This window comes from Saimiri boliviensis, chromosome 10 (assembly GCF_048565385.1).
Source record: "Saimiri boliviensis isolate mSaiBol1 chromosome 10, mSaiBol1.pri, whole genome shotgun sequence".
NCBI classification, from domain to species: Eukaryota; Metazoa; Chordata; class Mammalia; order Primates; family Cebidae; genus Saimiri; species Saimiri boliviensis.
The window spans coordinates 91,554,733-91,576,163 of NC_133458.1; the positions used below are offsets into that span (position 1 = coordinate 91,554,733).

General features: G+C 44.2%; 1 protein-coding gene across 6 annotated transcripts in view; it reads right to left on the minus strand.

Moving 5' to 3' along the window:
- Positions 1-20,383, minus strand: part of OSBPL3 (oxysterol binding protein like 3) — a 200,163-nt gene extending 179,780 nt beyond the window's left edge. For 4 of the 6 annotated variants that reach the window (XM_074379626.1, XM_003935137.3, XM_003935138.4 and 1 more), the window contains exon 1: positions 17,821-18,150. The gene's annotated coding sequence lies outside the window, so the exon portion shown is untranslated. Of the gene's footprint in view, positions 1-17,820; positions 18,152-20,290 lie in introns of those variants that run through there. The other 2 variants (XM_074379625.1, XM_003935139.4) reach the window with 2 other exon arrangements.
- Between the last annotated feature and the right edge of the window lie 1,048 nt (positions 20,384-21,431).

The window sequence follows — 21,431 nt, forward strand, 5'->3', positions numbered from 1 at the left end:
CATTTACATTGTCCTTATGCTGGATGAGTTACTGTCATGCAAACAAATGCCCTAATACAGCACTATTGCTGAATTCTTTTAAAACTCTTTACAGGAATAGTTCTTCAGCCAGTGTGCCTACCCTCAATTTATAATAAAGAGTTTTCAAATATTTTTGAAATGGAACATTCTGAGAAATGAATACAAAATAAGATTGTCCCTTCCTCCCTGCATCTTCAGAACCTTTTGATGACTGAATTATTTCCACTCACAAAGGAAAATAAGCTTCTTGGCATAACTGATTTTTCACACCCGATTCTAATACCAGGTTGTCTGGGCTTTTAGAACACCAAAAACCTGTCTGCTCAGTTCTATTTTTGTGGATGTCAGGAGTTCACAGGGTAAAGTGAAATCCGAGGGGTTTGCTGCTTGAATTCACTTCTTTCTTGAATTCATCCTCTCCCATGCAAAGGAAGAGAACCCAAAGAAGGGAGTGTTGGATTTTACAAGCCTCTCTTCTGCCCACTTCCCCACCACACAGAGGCCAGTCATGAGGTCAAACCACAGCCGCAAAGTGCTGATGTCTGCAGTGCCGCTCCGTGGGTCTGTAATAGGTTCACCATGACAAAACTCCATTTCAACCAGGCAACACAGACTCACCACAGCAGCCTCCACAAAGAATCCAGCCAGCCCACTTTCCCCTTTTTGCAGATATCTGCCCTGGGCAGACGGTAGCACATCTCGCTGAGCGCACATCTGACTGCCTATGCACAAGGACCTTGGCGAGGTGGGAGTACACTGAAGCAGGCTCTGAGCGGTGGAATTTGCCAGCATGGAGCAGCAGAAAAGCGACAGGACTAAAAGTTCGGAAGGTTTGATCTAACCTGATCCTAACCTGAGATTTGCTACCAAAGAGGCATAACCTTAGATAAACCATTTTACCTTTCGAGGTGTCTATTTTCTTATCTTTAACATGTGAGGAGTGGAAATGGATCAGTGTATTTCACCGGCGGTAGTAAACCATGCAGTGGGTGATGAAATCAATTTAGTGGATCAAGACCAACATCACCCACACACACAAAAAAAGATTCTAGACCAGGGACAGGGAATATACAAGATGAGCCTGAGTACCCTGTAGTACCAGAAAGTAAGGATATGCTAAAAAAAAAAAAAAAAAAAAAAATCTGCAATGACAGACTTATGTCAAAGGAAACAGGAGTCAACTGAAATAGCTCCTAATAGCTAAAGCTGGAAGAACTTGAGCAACAAAGCAGAGTACTACTGGATTATAATTCAACATATACAATAAATATCAATGGATTCACGTTGATTAAAAAATACAGATTGAATGAATAAATAAAGAAATAAATAAATGCAAGCGAAGAAACTAATCCGACTCACAGAAGAATGTCGAATAATGTATGTAGCTACACCACCCTCAAGGAAGTGCAGAGTAACTCCCCAGTCCTTAAGTATGAGCTGTGCCTAATAACTTACTTCCAAAGAGTATAGTACGGAAAGGGAAAGAAAAAATAACGTTATGGTGGAGAAACCTGACAAACACTACCTCAGCCAGATGAGCAAGGTCAACATAACCAAACTATAAATCATGCTGAAAACATATATTCTTGATATGATATGATGAGAATGGCATTTTACCTCTGTGATCTTCTTCCCCAAAACCGATAACCTCAGTCCAATTATGAGAAAATCATCAGACAAATCCCAATGGAGACTGTACTCTACAAAACATTTTACCACTGCTCCTCAAAGCTCTCGAGGTCATCAAACACAAGGAAGGCCTGAGAAACTATTACAGCCAAGAGAAGCCTTAAGGAGACATAGCAACTAACATAATATAGAACCCCAGATGGAGTCTTGGAATGGCAAAAAGACTCTAGGGAAAAGCTAAGGAAATCTGAATAAAGTATAGACTTTGGTTAATAATACTGCCACAGTACTGGTTTATTAATTGTCACGAATGTATCACAGTAAGATATTGACAATGGGGAAACCACTTGGGGCATATGCGAATTTTTTTTTTTTTTTTTTTTTTTTTTTTGAGACAAGAGTCTCGTTCTGTCTCCAGGTACCAGGATGGAATGCAGCGATGCGATCTCGGCTCACTGCAACCTCCACCTCCCGGGTTCAAGCAATTCTCCTGCCTCAGCATCTCAAGTAGCTGGGACTACAAGTGCACACCACCACACCCAGCTAATTTTTGTATTTTTTAGTAGAGACAGGGTTTTACCATGTTGGCCAGGATGGTCTTGATCTCTTGACCTCATGATCTGCCCACCCTAGCCTCCCAAAGTGCTTGGATTATAGGTGTGGAGCCACTGCACCCGACCGGGAATTCTTTGTACTATCTTCACATCTTTTCTCTATCTCTAAAACTATTCTAAATTCAATTTTGTGTTAGGGGCTGTGATTAAAACAAGTAAAGTTGGACAAACTTTGAGCATTACACAACCAGATGAGCTAAGCTTTTAATTAGCTTTAAAGGCAATGCTTTGGGTAGTATTTTTAATAAGCATGGTGTAATAATTAATTATTGTTTTTCTTTTTATTTGTAATTGATACTACTGGGCCACAAAAGTGCATGAGTTCAGAAGTAGAGTTAGGGAGTTATGGAAACCATTCATTTATTCAACAATAAGTATGTGTTCTGTATTATATCTTCAAAAAATACTTATTGTGAATGCATGAGAGAAAGGATTCTACATCTCCCTAATTTTGTTTTATCTAAAAATCATTTGAAAAAAATGTAGTATTTTTCAAGGAAGAAAAGGTAATATAGAAGAAGCAATAAATCTATGTAAGAAAATCCAGATACAAGTATGAGTTCAACCACATTTACCCCTACAGTAAGTCAGTCATCTATCTTCAATCTGATTTTCCTTAATCTCCCAACAAGGTTAATACCTGCCCTGCCTACCTAACAGGCTTATTTTGTTGTGAGAAGCAACACATGTCAAAGTGCTTTACAAATGTGGAAATGTTATATAAAATAAGAGGGTTAGGAAAAGCTAATGATAACCAGAATTCTCTGGTTCTTCTCTGAATCAGAATGGACTGCAGCTGGTTAAGACTCGGTCTTTTATCTACTGAACCAATGCTTGGATTTGCTAAGAGGTCTGTGAACCAGAGTCAGTATCTCCTAATAACTTGTTAGAATTACAGAATGTCAGGTCCCACTACAAATCCCGTAAATCGGAAACTGTGGGGGTGGGCCCCTGCAATCTGCTTTATTAATTAATTAATTTGTTTGTTTTTGTAGAGACTGAGTCTCGTTGTTCTGATCAGGCTGGTTTTGAACTCCTAACCTCAAGCGATCCTCCCACCTTGGCCTCCCAAAGTGTTGGGATTATAGGTGTGAGCCGCTGAAACTGACTCAAATCTGTGTTTTACCAGTCCCTCCAGGACACACTGGCACTGCCGAGGTTTAGAACCACTGCCCTCAAGAGTGTGTGCCATTCATGCGGCCCCACCCCTCCAGCTGGCTCCCTGCCCAGCTGGAATGTTGCCTTGCCCCTGTTTCCTCCTTCACATCCATTGACACCTGGCTAAGTCTCACACAAGTCCTCTGAGAGAGAGAAGGAGAAACGGTACTGCTCACAAGGATGTGGGAGGTCCATGACTTGCTAAATCTCAGTCTGAATTAACTAGCTACAGCAAGACCCAGGGATTTCACTTCCTACAACATGGGTATTTTCCCCAGACTGGGAAGTTCTTAGCCACGAAGGGAAATCTAGCACCTGGGGAGACCACACACTGCACATTTTACAAAAGGAACCAAAATTCCTACATCTTGTCCTTCTGATCCCTACCATCTGTCAGACAAAGGTGTCTTATCTGTGGGTCAGAAAAGGCAGTCATCTAATACAAGATCTATCTACACCTATCTACAAACACCCAGGAAAATAAGACCTCTGGATGTCACAAACAAGAGAGGCTTCCAGGCCCTTAATTAAGGAACAAATGATGCAGAACTGAAAGTAACAAACAAGCTGGAATGTTATTTTGCCCCACAGGATCAAAGACTAGAAAAACAGGAATTACAAGTCAGAAGTATGATCAACGGGCAGGTTTGCATGAAGAAGGCCAGGCAGTCCTTTTTCTGAGCCATGTTTAGGCCAAAGCCTTTCCTTTTTGACACCCTATTATTGGTATCATTCCTTAATGATACACATAAAAAACACACTTAAAGAAGACACTGAGCCAGAGAAAAACTGAGCTGGAAACCTAATCAGGGTGGAGTTTTTCCACTATATTTGTATATACATGTTTATAAGGTAAAAGAACTGCCAGTACAAACACAGCGCTTCTCTAAAGAGGCTGAGCCTGTGTGTACCTCGTGAGGCTGATCAATACTTCCCAGGCAGAATTCATTTATAAATCACATACATACAAATGCGCATCACAAATAATCATTTCTTTATTTACCTCCACTTTGCTTATTCCCCATTCACAGTCTTCTGGAAAACATAGGAAAAATATCCCCTAAGTGACTAATACATAAGATTAGCAATACACTGCCACACGCCAAATTCAGCTTAAGAAACTGAATTTGCACGAGCAATCACACTGCCTGTTTGCAGACACTCTAAATATGTGTATTCACAGGTCATCTACATTATCTCAAATTTTTTTTATTTTTTTATTTTATTTTTAGACAGAGTCTTGCTCTGTCATCCAGGCTGGAGTACAGTGGTGCGATCCTGGCTCACTGCAACCTCCACCTCCTGGGTTCAAGCAATTCTTTTGCCTCAGCCTCCTCAGGAGCTGGGATTATAGGCACATGCCACCATGCCTGGCTAATTTTTGTATTTTTAGTAGAGACGGGGTTTCACCATATTGGCCAGGCTGGTCTCAAACTTCTGACCTCATGATTCGCCTGCCTCGGCCTCCCAAAGTACTGAGATTACAGGCATGAGCCACTGCTCCCAGCCATATCTCAAATTTTTATGGTAATTTTTCCTGTTTTCTATCATCCCTCCTTCCCACAAGGTACACACAGAAGTCTTCCAATCATACAACATTTAATTTTTGCATTTGACTACCAGTTGAACTGATTAACATATATTCCCTAGCTCAAAACATTCTGTGGCTCTCCAATGGCCAGAGGATGAAGTAGTCATGCACCACCCTTGGGTTCCCATGAATTCCTGCCCTTCAGCTGCAAGGGATAACCCTGTTTCCACTTTTGCTCATCATTCCCCTCTACTTAACATGTCTTTCTCTCTCATTTCTCTACCATTTGAAATACTACCATACTTCAAGGTCTTGCTCTATTAACACCCTTCCCAAGAGATCTCTTCTGCTTTGTTCTTTGAAATTATCCTCCCCAACTCAAGGATATCTTGAAAAAAGTACTCACCCCAGAGAATAACTGTGAGAATTAAATCAGATGATGTTCTTTCAAAAAGTACAGAGAATAATATCTCATTTCCAGCAAATACTTCATTTAAAAAACTACCATTACTATTATTTTATGGTCCTTCGAACTTTGTGACCAGTTACTCTTCCCCTACCTACCTCTTGGCTTACATTCCCCAAAGTACCACATGCTTCCCCCTTTCTCTCCTGGGACCTGCTCCAAAGGTTGTACAGGTAAGGGCCCCTTAACTGTCACAATTTTAACTAAACTGCTGACTCCCAGAACTGACCAACAGCTCTGCCCTCTCTCTTGCGCTATTGCTGGACATGTCTGAACCAATACCACCCATACACTTCAAGCTCAGCATATTCAAAATCAAAAACATTCTCTTTCTCTAAGATCTACTCACCTTCCTATTTTCCCCAGCAGTAGTCAATGGCACCATAAATAACAAAGTCACATAAGCGTGAAACTCTGCTGTTACTTTTGGTTTGTTTTATCTATTTACTTCCAAACAAGTAATACATTTACTTGGAACAATATTCAAAAGGTACAATTTCAACTTCACACCTATCCTGCCTCCCATTCCTGGGAGAGTCTGATGTTACAGCAACTCTTGTACAGCCTTCAAAAGATATTTTATGTTTATATATATACAGTAAGTACAATGAAATGTTTATCAACCAACTCTCTGGAAAAACAAAAACAAAAATGTCCTGATGTGTTCTATTTCCTGATTTCCACGGTGTAAACACTCCCACTGTGTCTGATTTCAAACTACCAACGTGAAGTAATCAGCCAAGGGCTTGGTAAGCCATGCACACAGTTGGTTCCTATGTGCCAGTGCAAACTGGCTTCAGCCCACCGATTTTTTGTTTTTTGTTTTTTTTGAGACAGAGTCTTCCCCTGTCGCCCAGACCGGAGTGCAGTGGCACAATCTCAGCTCACTGCAGTCTCTGCCTCCCGGTTTCCAACAATTCTCCTGCCTCAGCCTCCCGAGTAGCTGGGATTACCACATCTGGCTAATTTTTGTATTTTCAGTCGAGATGAGGTTTCACCATGGTGACCAGGCTGGTCTTGAACTTCTGACCTCAGGTGATCACCTACCTCGGCATCCCAAAGTACTAGGATTACAGGTGTGAGCCACGGTGCTGGCCTCAGCCCACCAGTTTTATGCATGTGTGCATATATGCATGAATATATGTCCATGTGTATATGCATATATACATATAAAATATATATATATTATATATGGATATTCTGTACTTTGCTTTCTTAACTTTACAATAAATCTCACAGATCATTCCTTATCAGATGTAGAACTGCCTCATTTTTAACCAGTACTTATTGATGAAAATTAAGTTATCTGCAATCTTGTATTTATACAAATACTGTTAAGAAAAAATTTTGCATATATATAATTTTGTGCATTTGCGTATCTATAGGATAAAGTTCCTAGGACTGTTATTGCTGATTCAAAGAGTACATGCATTTGCAATTTTGACAGATACTGCCAATGGCTCTCTACAGTTTGGACCGATTTACATTTCCATCCACAATATATGAATACCTGTTTCTTCAAACCTTTGCCAGCACCATTACATTTTTTGATGTTTGCCAATCTGATAGGTGAAAAATACCATTGCACTGAAGTTTTTATTTGCATTTTTCTTTTTATGAGTGAGGTTAAAATTTTCATATATTTAAGAGTCATTTGTATGCCATTTTGTAAACTATGTGTTCAAACTCTTTGCCTTTACAGTAACTGGCCTTTCTTGTACTGATTTTTTGGACTTCTTTATATATTGGTAAAAGTAGATCTTTGTGATATCAATTACAATTGTTTTGATAAATATGTTGATTGCCTTTTGACACAGTTTTTAAAAATTGGGCCTGCAAAAACGATATGTAATCAAATAAACCAATCTTTTATTTTACAGCTTCTGGCTTTTGTGTCCTATCTAGAAAAGAATTTTTCATCTTATTACTAAAATAGGGTATTCTATTTTTAGTATTCCTATTTGTTTTAAAGTTTTGATGAATGTGAAATTTATTTTATTTTTTGCCTGAATGTACCAACACCATTTAGTATCACTTATGGAATCATCTTTATCTTCTCCCTTACCCAATTCCCAACGCCTAGTTCCTAGGGGCTCTCATTCTAACTTTCCAGTATTTTGGTGTTATCTGTCTTCTTTCTCCTCTCACTGTGACCATCCCAGTTCAGGTCTCCTCACTTTGTGCCTATACTCCCGGCTTCTGCCCTTCTCCGCCACCACCAGAACACTTTCTTCTAAGATAGCTCTTACCATCTCACCTCCATGTTTGCTGTTTACAGAATAGTCTTTGGATTTACTATGGGATTCAGGACTTACACCACGTGGGCCTCGATCTACCTGTATGCTCTTACTTTTCCCATTATACAGTCCTTCTCTTTATCAAGTTGGCTGGTCCATCAACTCTTTAAAATGTTATGCCTTGGGCTCATCCTACCTAGCACCTCTGCCTAGAATGTCCTTCCTACCTTTCCCTTCATCCCTTTCTCTTTTTTTGAGACAGTCTCTCGCTCTTGTCGTCCAGGCTGGAGTGCAGTGGCAAGAATTCAGCTAACTGCAACCTCAACATCCCAAGTTCAAGCGATTTTCCTGCCTCAGCCTCCAAGAAGCTGGAATTATAGGTGCCCACCGCCACATCCAGCTAATTTTTGTATTTTTAGTAGAGATGGGGTTTCACCATATTGGTCCGACTAGTCTCAAATGCCTGACCTCAGGTGATCTGCCCACCTCAGCCTCTCAAAGTGCTGGGATTATAGACATGAGCCATCATGCTCAGCCCCTTCATCCCTTTATCTCAATCCCATATGCCCGTCAAGACGTGGCTCAAACACCCACTTCTCTGCAAAAACATCTCCCTCACTCCTCCTGAGCTCCTATAGCATTTCAATATCTTGTTTATAGAAGTAGAGAGATAGATCTATCGTTATATAGAGATATAGATATAGACAGATATATAGATATAAAAAACACAATTGTAGGGAAAAGGAGGAGTGCTATAAACATATACGTGTGTGTGTGTATTTCTCCAACTGAAGTGAATTTTCTTTGAGGTCAGGGGCTGTGGCTAATTAACATTTGCCTGCTCTCTGCTTCTAGGTTAGCACCCTGAACATAATAAACTGTTTTTAATAAAATGAAAATGTCTGGGGCTCAAAATGTTAGTGTGCATCATAATCACCTGAAGGGCTAAAACCGGTTTGCTGGACTCCACCTCCAGAGTTTCCAATCTATGGGTTTGGGCCCCACCCACTTGGTGAACAAGTTCCTAGGTGACATTGATACATCTTCTGGAGTCACACTTTGAAAACCACTGCCTCAGACTGTTCCTCAAACCTCAAAGTAAATGCTTTAGAAAACTGGGGCAAAATGTGTCCAAAAGTCTCATGGACAAGAACATTCCTCTCAAGCTGGGTGTCACTTAGATATGTACAGATTTCACCCTGTCTACCCTGTTGTTCAGCTCAAAGAGGTAGTGGCCCAAGGCCCCAGAGGCGGATACCACTGGAACTGCATCCTTCTTCTGATCCTCAGACTCCCAGGCCAGTGATGGTCAGCACACAGAGGGGGTCTCTGGTCAAGGGCCTGGCAACAGAGGCCAAATGACCTGACTGTACCCCAGTTCCGCCGCTTGCTCTCTGGGTGGCCACAGGTAAACTATTTCACCCTCTCTAGGCCTGGATAGGCAGGGTTCTTTGGGTGGAAGCAACAGAAGACAATTTGGTAAATGAAGCCAGAGAAAATGTATTATAAAAAAATCGGTTCAAGGAACTACGAGGGGGCTGGAGAAGCAAGCCCAGGCACAGCTCCGAGGGATGGAAAGCTACATCAAAACAGCTGTATGCACAGATGGCCTGGCCATGACACACCTCGCAGCACACTCTCCACGACCCTCCCACACCCACAGTCCAGAGAGAGGCATCTGACTGACCTCACAGGTCAGATGACTGTGGCTCACAGGGCCACAGCTTAGGGGAACAGGGCCCCTCCTTCTGGTTCCAGCAGACTACATTCAAAGGCAAGAAGTGATTTCTCAAATGAAAATCAGGAAGGGTAAAAGGATATTAGAAAAACCTTTTAGCCTGGCACTTAGCTACTGGCTGTACTGCTATTGTTGTTATTCATAATTGCCTCCACCTTCAAAGGAAGGATGGTTGGTTTCCCATTCCCTGATAACTCCAACAAGCTCCAAAGGCAACCTCAGTTAATTCTATATACACCAGGGATTTGCATGAAGCAGCCCTAAACCTGTGAGAAAAATCCAAGTGGGCTTCCTTGTATTCTTTTAGATTTCACATACCTCTAACCCATTTTGCCTCAGATGCTAGACAACTAAGCTACACCAGGATCCAGCCAGCAAGCTATTTTAAGCTACATAAAGGGCTATGCTGGAGGATAGGTCGTTAGATCTCATTCTGTTTCTGCTACAAAGATGTTAAAAACTCAACTTTGGATTCAACTCCCATTAGCAAATAAACAAACCTGTGTGTCTCATCAGAGAAAGAAATTCAAAACCTCAAAAGAGGAGCTAAGGCTTCTTCCCACTCAGTTCCCTGTGGCCTCCAGCAATGGCAGAAAAACACAAAAGGGCAGGACTCTGCTCATCTCATTCTCCTTTGAGGATTCCCCAGCCACATTCTCTCTTCTCTTCCTTCAGCAGCCTGAATCACAACCTACAGAAAAATGGAACTTTTCTCTCCAAGGTCCCAATTAAAAGCCAGACTCATTCCCTCTGAGCCACATCTCCCCACGGTAATTAATGAACTCTCTCTCTCCCCCTACTCTTTAATGTCTACATCCCTTTCTAGTCTGTAAGCTCCTCGAAGGGAGGTTCCACATCTGTTCAATTCACCACCACATCCCCTGCACCCAGCCTGGTGTCTGGCACATGGTATGTGCTTAATAAATATTTATGAAATGTATGAGCAAAAATCTTAGTGCGTGCTTTAATTCTAGGAGGCATCAACTTCAAATTTAGTAAGAGTTGCTGAGATTTAAAAATATATACATATACAAATATACACACATACTTATGTGTAGATTAAAATATACATATTAGCTTTAGCTTCTAAACATTTCAGATCACTGTCTACTACAAATAACTAGGGGAGGGAGAAATATTTGTTTTATAAGATGTAAACTCTAGCCGGGCGCGGTGGCTCAAGCCTGTAATCCCAGCACTTTGGGAGGCCAAGGCGGGTGGATCACGAGGTCAAGAGATCGAGACCATCCTGGTCAACATGGTGAAACCCCATCTCTACTAAAGATACAAAAAATTAGCTGGGCATGGAGGCACGTGCCTGTGATCCCAGCTACTCAGGAGGCTGAGGCAGGAGAATTGCCTGAACCCAGGAGGCGGAGGTTGCGGTGAGCCGAGATCGCGCCATTGCACTCCAGCCTGGGTAACGAGCGAAACTCCGTCTCAAAAAAAAAAAAAAAAAGAAAACAACATACTAAGTGAAAGAAGCCAGACACAAAAGGCCACACAAACTCCCCTCATATGAAATGTCCAGAATAGGCAAATCTATACAGGCATAAAGTAGATTAGTGGATGGGGACTGAGGGAATGGATGGACAGTATGAGGAATGACTGCTAATGGGTACAAATTTTTTTGGGGGGTGATAAAGGTTTCAAAATTAATTATGGTGATGGTTGCACAACTCTGAATATAGTAAAAACCATTAAATTTTCGACCTTAAATGTGAATTGTATGATATGTGAATTTTATCTCAATATTGCTGTTTTGGGGGGTCTTTTTTATTTTGGGGGGCTTTTTTTTTTTTGAGACAGAGTCTCACTCTGTCACCCAGGATAGAGTCCAGTGGCACAATCTCAGCTCACTGCAACCTCCGCCTCCTGGTTCAAGTGATTCTCCTGCCTCAGCCCCACCACACCCACTCCCCTACCCCCGCATCCCCTCACCCCCATACCTGGGATTACAGGCACGCATCACCACACCCAGATAATTTTTGTATTTTTAGTAGAGACTGGGTTTCGCCACATTGGTCAGTCTGGTCTCGAAAACCTGACCTCGTGATCCACCCCCACCTTGGCCTCCCAAAGTGTTGGGATTACAGGCATGAGCCACCATGCCTACCCTGCTGTTATTTTTTAAAGTAACTAAAGTATACAACATTCACACAATGGAATTTTATCCAGCTGTAATACAGAATGAGAAAGCTTTAGAAAAATATTCTTAAAATATTCCAGTGACCAATCCTCCTCATGCCAAGCCACTTGATCCAGAAACTTTGATAATAGGGCCTGGGTAGAGAACATTGTTTAAAGATCTCTAAGTAAAGTAATTCTAATGTGTAAGCCAAATGACAAACAGTGGTTCAGAGCAAGATTCAGACAAGTGACTGCCAGTTAGATACACAGCAGTATGATAATACTCCATAGAAAATGGGTGGGCACAGCGTGCTGTGAGCATTCTCCAACTGCAACTTGGAGGAGCAGAGGAAAGGTTCCTAGAAGGTGTATCTATGCTGAAACTTACGGATGAATGGAAATGAGCCAGGTGAATGAATATGGTTGAGGAGGAAAACATAATGAAGATGACAGAAGATTAGGCAAAAACTGGGCAAGCACATCATGCACGGGCCCTGGGGGTAAGGGTGGAGGCTTTACTTAGTTCAGTGCAACTAGAACACACAGAATAAATGGTGAGTCGTGAGCTATGAGTCTAGACAGGAAAGAAGGAGTTGATTCAGAGGGTCTTGCAAATCTGCTTTAAAATGTGGAATATTAATTGATTCATAAAATATTGACAAAAATTCCATTTGAATTCCATAACAATTTTAGTACATTTTTAGTGGCAGCATTACCATAGATATGAAAAAATAGTACATAACATAGGCAAGATATTTATCTACAGACAATGATTATTATATGTGTGAATTCAAGATCTTGCAAATATCTCCTTGGTCCAAAAATGAGAGCAACCAGAACAGGTGCTTTTCATGGATTTAACCCAGAGTTCTATTGCTTCATCATAAATTAATGAGGGCATTAAAATATTGTGGATCAAAACAAATTAGAAAACTAGAAAACAAAGTGTCACATTCCAATTACTTTTTCACAGAATATTCTAACAAAAAGCAAGCAAATATAATTGTTTAATATTCTTTTTTTCAATTGAGCACTTACTATAGACAGGACACCATGTTTAGTGACATAAAGGAATAGAAACCTAAGGAACACACACTCACCCTCCCCTCTTCAAGGCATTTAAAATCCAGTAAGGGAGGCAATATATTCGAATAAATTACTAGGCCAGGAAACAACAGGGTGAGAGGAATAGGGGAAGCTAAAAGAAGTGCTGAAGGAAGGAAGGGCACCAGCAACATACTTCATGATCAGAAACTGAATTGGGAAGTTTCTCATATTTTAAAAAAACAAATGCTCTGGGAAATTGGGTTTAGAGAGATTATGCTGACAAAAGCAGTTTATGAGTTCAGCTTTGAAAGACTTAGGTTTTCACACGGAGATACCAAAGAGCTTTCTAGGCAACAGGAGTGACGGAAAAAGGCAAAACACTTGGTTGATTAATAAAGCTCGCAGGGTTGGGGAATGATGGGATGAAGGCCAAGGCTGAGCCCAGGCTGCTGGATCCTGACTTTACGCTAAGGTGTGGGTAACCACCCCAAACAGGTATCAAGGAAGGAGAGCTAAGCAGAATCCGGGCATAATTAAGGCCTGAAGTATATCTCAGTTTACAGTGTTACTACTCAGTTATTTCCTTGTATATAATCCTTTATATATCATCATATATTAGTTTATAGAATTAGGGTTTGAAGAATATCTCAGTTTACAATGTTACTACTCAATTATTTCCTTTTATATAATCCTCTATATTTAATCTTATATTAGTTCATAGAATGAGTGCCTAAAGAATATCTTACCATTCAGTTATTTCTACACATATATATATATGTATATATAAAACTATATCTTAGTTCATAATCAGAGGAATGCCTAGAGCAGACATGGTACAGAGCATGAATTAAGGAATAAGCAGCTTATAGTCGGAGGAAGGTCTGGAGCAGACACAGTGCAGAGCATGATTTAAGGGAAAACAGTTATACCAGGACAAGAATCCATGGCCCAGGCAGCAGCGTTCTGTATCGTAAAGACACCCGCTGTATGGTAGGCTTAGAGCAAGAGCCGCTCCTCCTGATAAAGGAGTTGTAGGATCTTGCTCCAGTTCTTGTGGAAGGCTGCCCTCAGACCAGCAAACCCTCAAGCATCCGAGGGCTCAAAACCCCTCCAGATAATCGCACCTTGGTGACTGTGAACTTTACCAGCTCTGTACTGTGCTTGCTCAAAAAGCATTCTCCTGTAGAAATCATTGGAAGCTGCCAGCAGGTGGTGGTAGACCCTGACAGCTCAGTCACTGATATGGGACTTAAGCACCCTCCTATAAATCTTCCTAGAAGTAGCATGCCCATAGATAGAGGTATTGCACACTGCACCCTCTTCATCACTGCACACAGCCCACCTCCATGCCTTGGTGACCTAATAGGGGTGGACCCCTTACTGCACATGGCCCACTTCCTTGCCTCGATGACCTAATGGGAATGGACCCCATGCTGCACACTGTCCACCTCCTAGCCTAGGTGACCTAATGGGGGTGGACCCCTTGTTTTATTGCTCATGACCCTATCACTATCCTGAAAGATGACTTTACTCACTACCCTGCCCCCTAACCTATACACAATAAATACAGACGCTTCTGTACATTAGGGGCCTTGACTATCTTTGCTTATACGCGGCGTGGACCCCCTGAGCCCAGCTGCATTTTTCTTGTACTTCGTGTCCTGTCTCTTTATTTCTCGGAACGTGCGCCTCAGCACAGCATAAGGGACACCCCATGACCCCATGGGGCCCTTAGCCCTACGTAAGGAACCTATGGGCGAATAAGTAGAGAAAATAACTTGGAGACTGAGTCGGAGCTCCACCATATGTTGGTTGCAAAGCAGTTGTGAACTTAACTTTTCCTAGCCTCACCTGGAGATTGGAGGTATAAAACAGTGCCTGTTTCAATGCTGCCCTGAGAATTAAATGCAATAATGAAGGTACAGCATGTTATGACAGCACCCGGTACATAAAAGTTCAGCAGCTATTACTGCTGTTATTAATGTTACTGTTAATTATTTAAGCCACCCAAGAATTTTTAACACCATGATAGTACATAAAGAATTTACCTACTGTGGAATAAATAGAGACAGGAAAACCCACCTGCAGACAATGTTAAGACAGAGTGCAGGCTGGGTGCGGTGGCTCACGCCTGTAATCCCAGTACTTTGGGAGGCCAAGGCGGGTGGATCACGAGGTCAAGAGATCGAGACCATCCTGGCCAACATGTTGAAACCCCGTCTCTACTAGAAATACAAAAAATTAGCTGGGCATGGTGGCGCGTGCCTGTAATCCCAGCTACTCAGGAGGCTGAGGCAGGAGAATTGCCTGAACCCAGGAAGTGGAGGTTGCAGTGAGCCGAGATCATGCCATTGCACTCCAGCCTGGGTAACAAGAGCGAAACTCTGTCTCAAAAAAAAAAAAAAAAAAAAAAAAAAAGACAGAGTGCAGAAGTCCCTAAGATCCTGAACTGAGATGCTACAGGGCCTCCAGGAAAGGACCAACATGAGAGACACTGAGGCAAGAGTTACAGTGGGCCTGAAGGTGATCCCAACTGTAGCAATTTGAAAGTTAAAAAAAAAAAAAAAAAAAAAATCCAAAAGGGGCCAGAAAACTGATGAATATGTAAATTTAGGAAAGGAATGTGTAGAAAACCATAAATAACTCTCAATTATGCTTGGAAGACTTTTTCTACCTAACAGTTTGCATCTACCCTGGTATCCTACAGCTCAAGCTCTTCCTCAGGCATTGTAGGTTGCAGGGTTCTCCAACCCTCTCTGGAGTATTCCTGAAATGTAATTAACAAATTGAAAAATATAGTACTGCTGAGAAGCACATTATAAATAAAACTGCATTATCCAGACCCTCATGCAAGAGGAAATGTTATATTGGCCCCCAAATTGGAATAAAGTAGAAGAAAGAAGGTATCACTAATTCCTTACCCATCCCCTTTTTGCCATGAGCCCTTTAGGTGGCACCCATGCCACTCTTCCCCAACTTTCCACCCTCAGTGTCAGTGCAAGAGGACAAAGTTGAAATGTAGTTGTTTCACTGAAAACCTACTGCAGAAGCTTTCGGAATTAGCAGTGGTTTCTAACTCTCCACTCTGCATTAGAGAACAGAAGAACTAGTTGGTTTTCCAGCACTTTCTTTAAGAGGTATAAAGCATCACTGTTCCAAGTTCATTTACCACAGCGGATAAAACCAATCAGATTTCTCTTTAGATTTAAATGAAAGGAGGATTTCCTTTCCTTCTATATTAAAAGTTCCCAATCCACCAGGCCCACAAACCACAAACTCAGCCACAAAAATCAATGGCAGTAAGAGTCTTAAGGATTCCGAAAACAGTACAACTAGACACTTGATACGGGCACCAGAAAGTTTATAACCCAATCTCAGATGGTTTTAATATCTGTGTCACTGGACTCTACCATGAGTTAACATCTAATTAAAGAATGGGACAAGAATCTTTACGGAGTAGAAGGAGTTAAGGGTTTGAAGTCAGACCATTAAAAAAAATCTAGCAGCAATTTACTGGTGACCTTAGGCAAGTTTCTAAACCTTGGTTTCCATTTCTTCACCACAAAAATGGAGATAACCTCGCAACACTGCCCAGCAAGATAGTGGAAATTAAATGAGATAATACAGCTTATGGCAGCCTGGTAGTATCTGGGTTATGATGTAACTATTAGTGATTATTGAAAATATATCTCAATTATAAAACAGTAAATCTTTTGGCTAAGCCACAGCTTTTGATACAAATAAAGCTAAATGTCTATTAGCTGTACTGGTGGAAACCACATTTTAGTTTCTTGGAAGAGGTCCAGCACAATAGAGACAAAATGGGCTGGAATCCTAGTTCTGCCAGGATAACCCTGGCAACACTGGCCAAGCTGCTGGACCCTCAATTCCCATCTGGTTAAAAATACCTAGCTAACAGACTTCTGTAAGCTTAATGAGGTAATCTACAAAAGTTCCTAGCATTGCTATTTGTTAATTTTCCCAAAAGTAAAAAAATGATAAGGATAAAAAGCAAAATCAGATATATAAAATCACCATTCCTCATGTTTACAGAGGTTTCATCTATTCATTCTATAAATGTTTATTGCAAACTTATTGTATGTTCTTGACACACGGGATCAGTGATCAAACAAGACAGACAAGGTCTCTGCTTTCCTGGTATTTACATTCTTGCCGGGGAAGGCAGATAACCTGAGGAGGCAATTTCAGAGAGAGAGAGGAACAACAAACAAGGTGATGTGACTTGGCTGGAGGGGATGGTCATTTAGGGTGGATGCATAGGAGCCCAGGTCTGCTTGACTGATCCTTAGGCAGGAGAAAGACCTCACCTTGTATGATGGTACAGTGTGGATGATCAGAAGACAGGCCTTCGCTTTCATCTACCTGTGGAAGTATCTATTCTGCAGCTGTAGTTTAAAATATTTTTGAATGCCCTCAGCCCAATACTCAAACTCTGAGGGTCAGAGCAACACCTAGGGGGCCTCAAGCACCTCTGCGCAGTATGCAGACACATGGAAAGAGACAACTTCACAGTCCCCTCAGCTCCAAGAGTCCCGACTGAAGAGACTGGTGGCTTGTGAGAGGGCAAAGGGCGAGCACAAGTGGGCAGAAGGCAGCAAGCAAGTTGCGTTGCCAAAGGAGGGGCGGCGGCCCCGGCTCAAGAAGTATCTGGACGACCTACGACAGTGTCCATCAGCGACTCCGCAAGCTACAAACGCTCCCCGGGGAACCTGGCAGCGCTAATGGGCGAGCATGCCTGGTTTGGGAAGGCGGGCGAGCGGAGCGCCTGCCCCACGGACCATTGTCCCAGTCTCCCTGGCGCGCCCCATCCCGCGGATGTGGTAAAGCGTCGCGCTCGGCCCAATTAACCAGGCTTCCTGCGCCTTCCGCACCGGCGCAGCGCCTCCCGGCTGCCCAAGGCAGCTCCGCACGCTGCATCCTCCTGCACCTGCGCCCCGGGCCCCTGCGCTCGGCTCCTCCCGACCGTCAGTCCCCACAGCGGTCCCTCGAAGGACGGAGCCCTAGGGTGGGTGAAACCTGGGTCCTCCCTCCCCGGGAGCTGCAGCCGGCACTGAGGATGAGCTCCTGGCTTGGGGCTGCCCCAGGGCCGGCTCCTCCCCGGGCGACAGGGGCAGAGACCCCGGTCCTGCAGAGACTAGCGGCGCCCACCAAAACCGCAGCCCTTCCAAGCCCGCCCGCCAGGCCCCTCGACACCCCGGCCGCATTTAGGCTGGCGACCCGCCGCTCACCTGAGCGCTGTGCCGCCGGAGACGCCTCCTAGTTCCCCGGTGCCGGGCTCTGGGGTTCGCGCAGAGACCCAAGAGAAGACAACCCGGGCTTCTCCCGACCCCTGGAACGTGCAGCTGACAGCTCCCGCACCGGCCGCAGGAGTCGGGGGCGGGGACGGCCACGCGCGGACAGACGGCCGGGCCGGAGCCGCGCTGCACACCGGCTGCGTCGCGCTAGGTTCCCCTCTCCCGGGCTGGCTGGCGGGCGCCGCGACCACGCGGCCAGTTCTCAATACTTTGCCCAGAACTTCTCCACGCGCGCCGCCAGGCGATTAGCCGGAGGAGCAGCGCAGGGGCGGGAGCGCAGGGGAGGGGCCTGCGAGGCCCGGGGGCGGGGCCCTGAGGCGCGAGAGGCCGTCAGAGTGACGCACAGTCTCACCAATCAGGAGTCGCCTTCGGGGAAGGAGGTGGGGCGATGCCCTCGGAAGAAGCCCGCGGATTCCATGACGCAGCGGGGGACTAGGGACTTCGGATTCCGGACGGGTGGGGATCGCAGAGGGAGGCGAGAGCGGCGGCGGCGGCGGCGGCGGCGGCGGCGGCGGCGACGACGGGGCCCGGGGTGGGGCTCCCGGCGGCCCAGCTAGGTGTCTGCACGTAGCAGGCGTTCGTAAATGTTCCTCGAGTGGCGTTTCCGGGCTGGGGAAGGAGGAAGAAGTGACGGGGGCACGGGAGGGGCAGGTTTACCGAGAAAGCTCCAGGGAACTCTTACGGTAGCACGGGCTAGGAGAACTCGACGTCCTGAAGAAGTCAGACTGAGGCAGAGGAGCTAAGAACGGAGGAAATAACATAGGGAGGGAAGACTCTAGGCACAGGATGACAAAGGAGAACCTCAGTGTGAGACCCCGGGCTCGCAGACCGTGACCCCACCTCCAGAGGCAGCTGTGCAAATTCGTGCCCGGGTGGTTTTGTTCTGTGCAGTTCTCGTGCAAGGGGCTAGGAGGTGGGGAGAGCACCGTCATTACTATTAAATCTCCCTGAAAGACGGGAAAGTCCACCCGACCTGACTTTCCTCTAACTGAATGGCCCTCTTTGATCCTAGCACAAATGCAAGCAGCTGATGATTTGGGGTCAGTTTACAGGCTGCAAATGTGTCGAGTGCCTCAGGTGGCGGGGTGGGAAGGCCATGAGCATTTACTGAGCACCTGCTTTGTGCCGGGAGCAGTTGCGAGCTTGCAACTGTGAGAAAGGCGCACCAGGCTCCAGGATTCACGGGGCTTACATTTTTGTGGAAAGGAAGACAATAAAGAAGAGAATATACATATCTATGCACAAAACAAAAGACTGACAGACTGTTAGTACTGAGAGAAGGGCTAAGCCCAGCTTTCAAAAGTGGTGAAGTGCGTGATGGGGCGCTCACCCTGAGGGTCTCTAGGAGGGGTTGGCTTTTACCCAGACTCCTGAGCCTAGGAAAGGAGCTGCCACACCCAGTCTCGCGAAGAGCGTTCCAGGCGAAAGGAATGGTAAATGCAAGGTATTTCGCCTCCCTGAAGACCCAACTGGCCGACCTCCCCGAGCTGAGCGCCGCGCGTGGCTCGCTGGGCTCGGCGCCTGGCACAGAGTAAGGATTCCACAGTGTTACATCCCCCTGCCACCTGCGGCGCTCGACGCATTTCCAGTCTCCAAACAGACCTCAATTCAAGGTTTCCGAGACTCTTTCCGGACCTATTCTGTTCACATATCATTCACCACGCTCAGATCTCTGCTTTCTGGAACCATCCCCATCGCGGAATGTCTGGGACTGTCTGTTTCGGATCTGGCAGGCGGCGGGCGAGGGCGAGAGGCGCCAGAGTTGCTGCCGAGAAACCGACTGTCACGCTGCCCGCGTCGGCACACGGAGAAGCTTATTGGAGAAGATTTCAAATCGAATGACTCTGCAGTTCCTAAATCACCTCGCGAAGCCCGACCAGCGCCAGGTGGATGGACGTGTCTGGGAGGCGCGCTGACGGTCCAAGAAGGCACCTTGCCCACGCCCATCCCTGCCACCGGAGCAACTTAGACTGGGTTTTCCCAAGCCTCCTGTCATTTTTCTGTAATTCCTCTTGAGAGAAGCTTGCTCTCTCCTCCTCCTGCCAGTCCCCGCCCTTGGTCAAGCTATTTTATTTCTTTTTCTTTTGCTCTCCACCTTCAGAATCTCTCTGCCTGTTTCTTTAGCATTGGTTTTTCTGTAGGAGACAAGCTTTCAATCCGAAAGTATGTTATTTGCATAGGGCTTTACTGTTTAAACTAGCATCCCGTTTTGGGCTTTTTCATTAATGTCTTCCAAATCAAGTCATAATAGAGTGTACATTCTCTGTCTCTCTCTCTCTCTCTCTCTCTCTCTCTCTCTCTCTCTCTCTCTCTGTGTGTGTGTGTGTGTGTGTGTGTGTGTGTGTGTGTGTACCTGAGGCAGTTAATTAGACAGGATGAGAGAATTATTCAGATTGTGCCTTACCTCCAAGAAAAGGAGGAATCGTACCGTGGCTTTTCATAGTTTCATTTCCTCTTCTACTCCTAAATAAGCTTCCAGGCTTTCCAGCTCCTAAAATCAAAAGGAAAAAAAGTTAAAGCTGAAACCCACGCAGAGCTAATTATTCTTGAAGAAGCTTGTTAATGTTCTAAAATTAGCTTTCTCCTCAGAGTCTTATTTTAAAGCAACGATTTGAATGGTTAATAAAGGTCAGTGGTTCCATAGTAAGAGTTCCTAGAGACCCTCTGCTTTGAACTGTTGAACAAGTGCTTTTTCTCTTTGGAAACACACACACCACAGTGGGAATTTTTCACAGATGGCACAGTGTTCTTAGCTTCTGAAATTGGTAATAGGTAAGCAGGTGCTACTTGAGTCTGCATGTTTTGATAGTAAAGGAAACTGATCATAATGGGGTATAGTGGAAGGGAACACTGGGAGCCTCTAGAATGAGACTACCTCAGTTCCTCTCTTGTGATGACCACCTGATTCCGAGATCACCTTTCCTTGTCTGTAAAATGGAGATATTTATGTACCTGCTGGACTGCAGGAAAAGTTTGACCATCCATTTGCAAACAATTGCTGCATAGCCTAGTGCACAGTTCTCAAGCTCAGCACTATTAACATTTTAGGTAAATAATTGTTTCCTGCTGGAGGTGAGGGGTTGGGGGAATGCTGTCTTGTGCATTTAGCAGTATCTCTGGCCTCCACCTACTAGATGAAAGGAACACCCTGTCCTCCCCAGTCTTAACAAAAAGTCTCCAGACTTTTGTCAGAAGTCCTCTGGAGGGCAAAATCCCCTCTGTTGAGAACCACTGGCATAACATATAGTAAGAACCTGCAGGAGGCAATATAGGGAAATGTTTATGGATATGGGTTTCTATGGTGTGAAACTCAGGCAAATTTTGCTTCCTTAAGCCTCATCTGTAAAATCAGAATGATAATAATGCTAACTTCTTAAAGTTATCTAAGGATTAAATACAATTGTGCATGTAAAAGTAATTTGCACAGTGCCTGGCACATGGTAAACTCAAAATATGGGCTGTGGTCTCATTTTTTCACCTGTGAAGAGAAGGCATTGGTCTAGATTAGGGATGGCACATCTTCACTTATTTGCTGCCACCTCTCC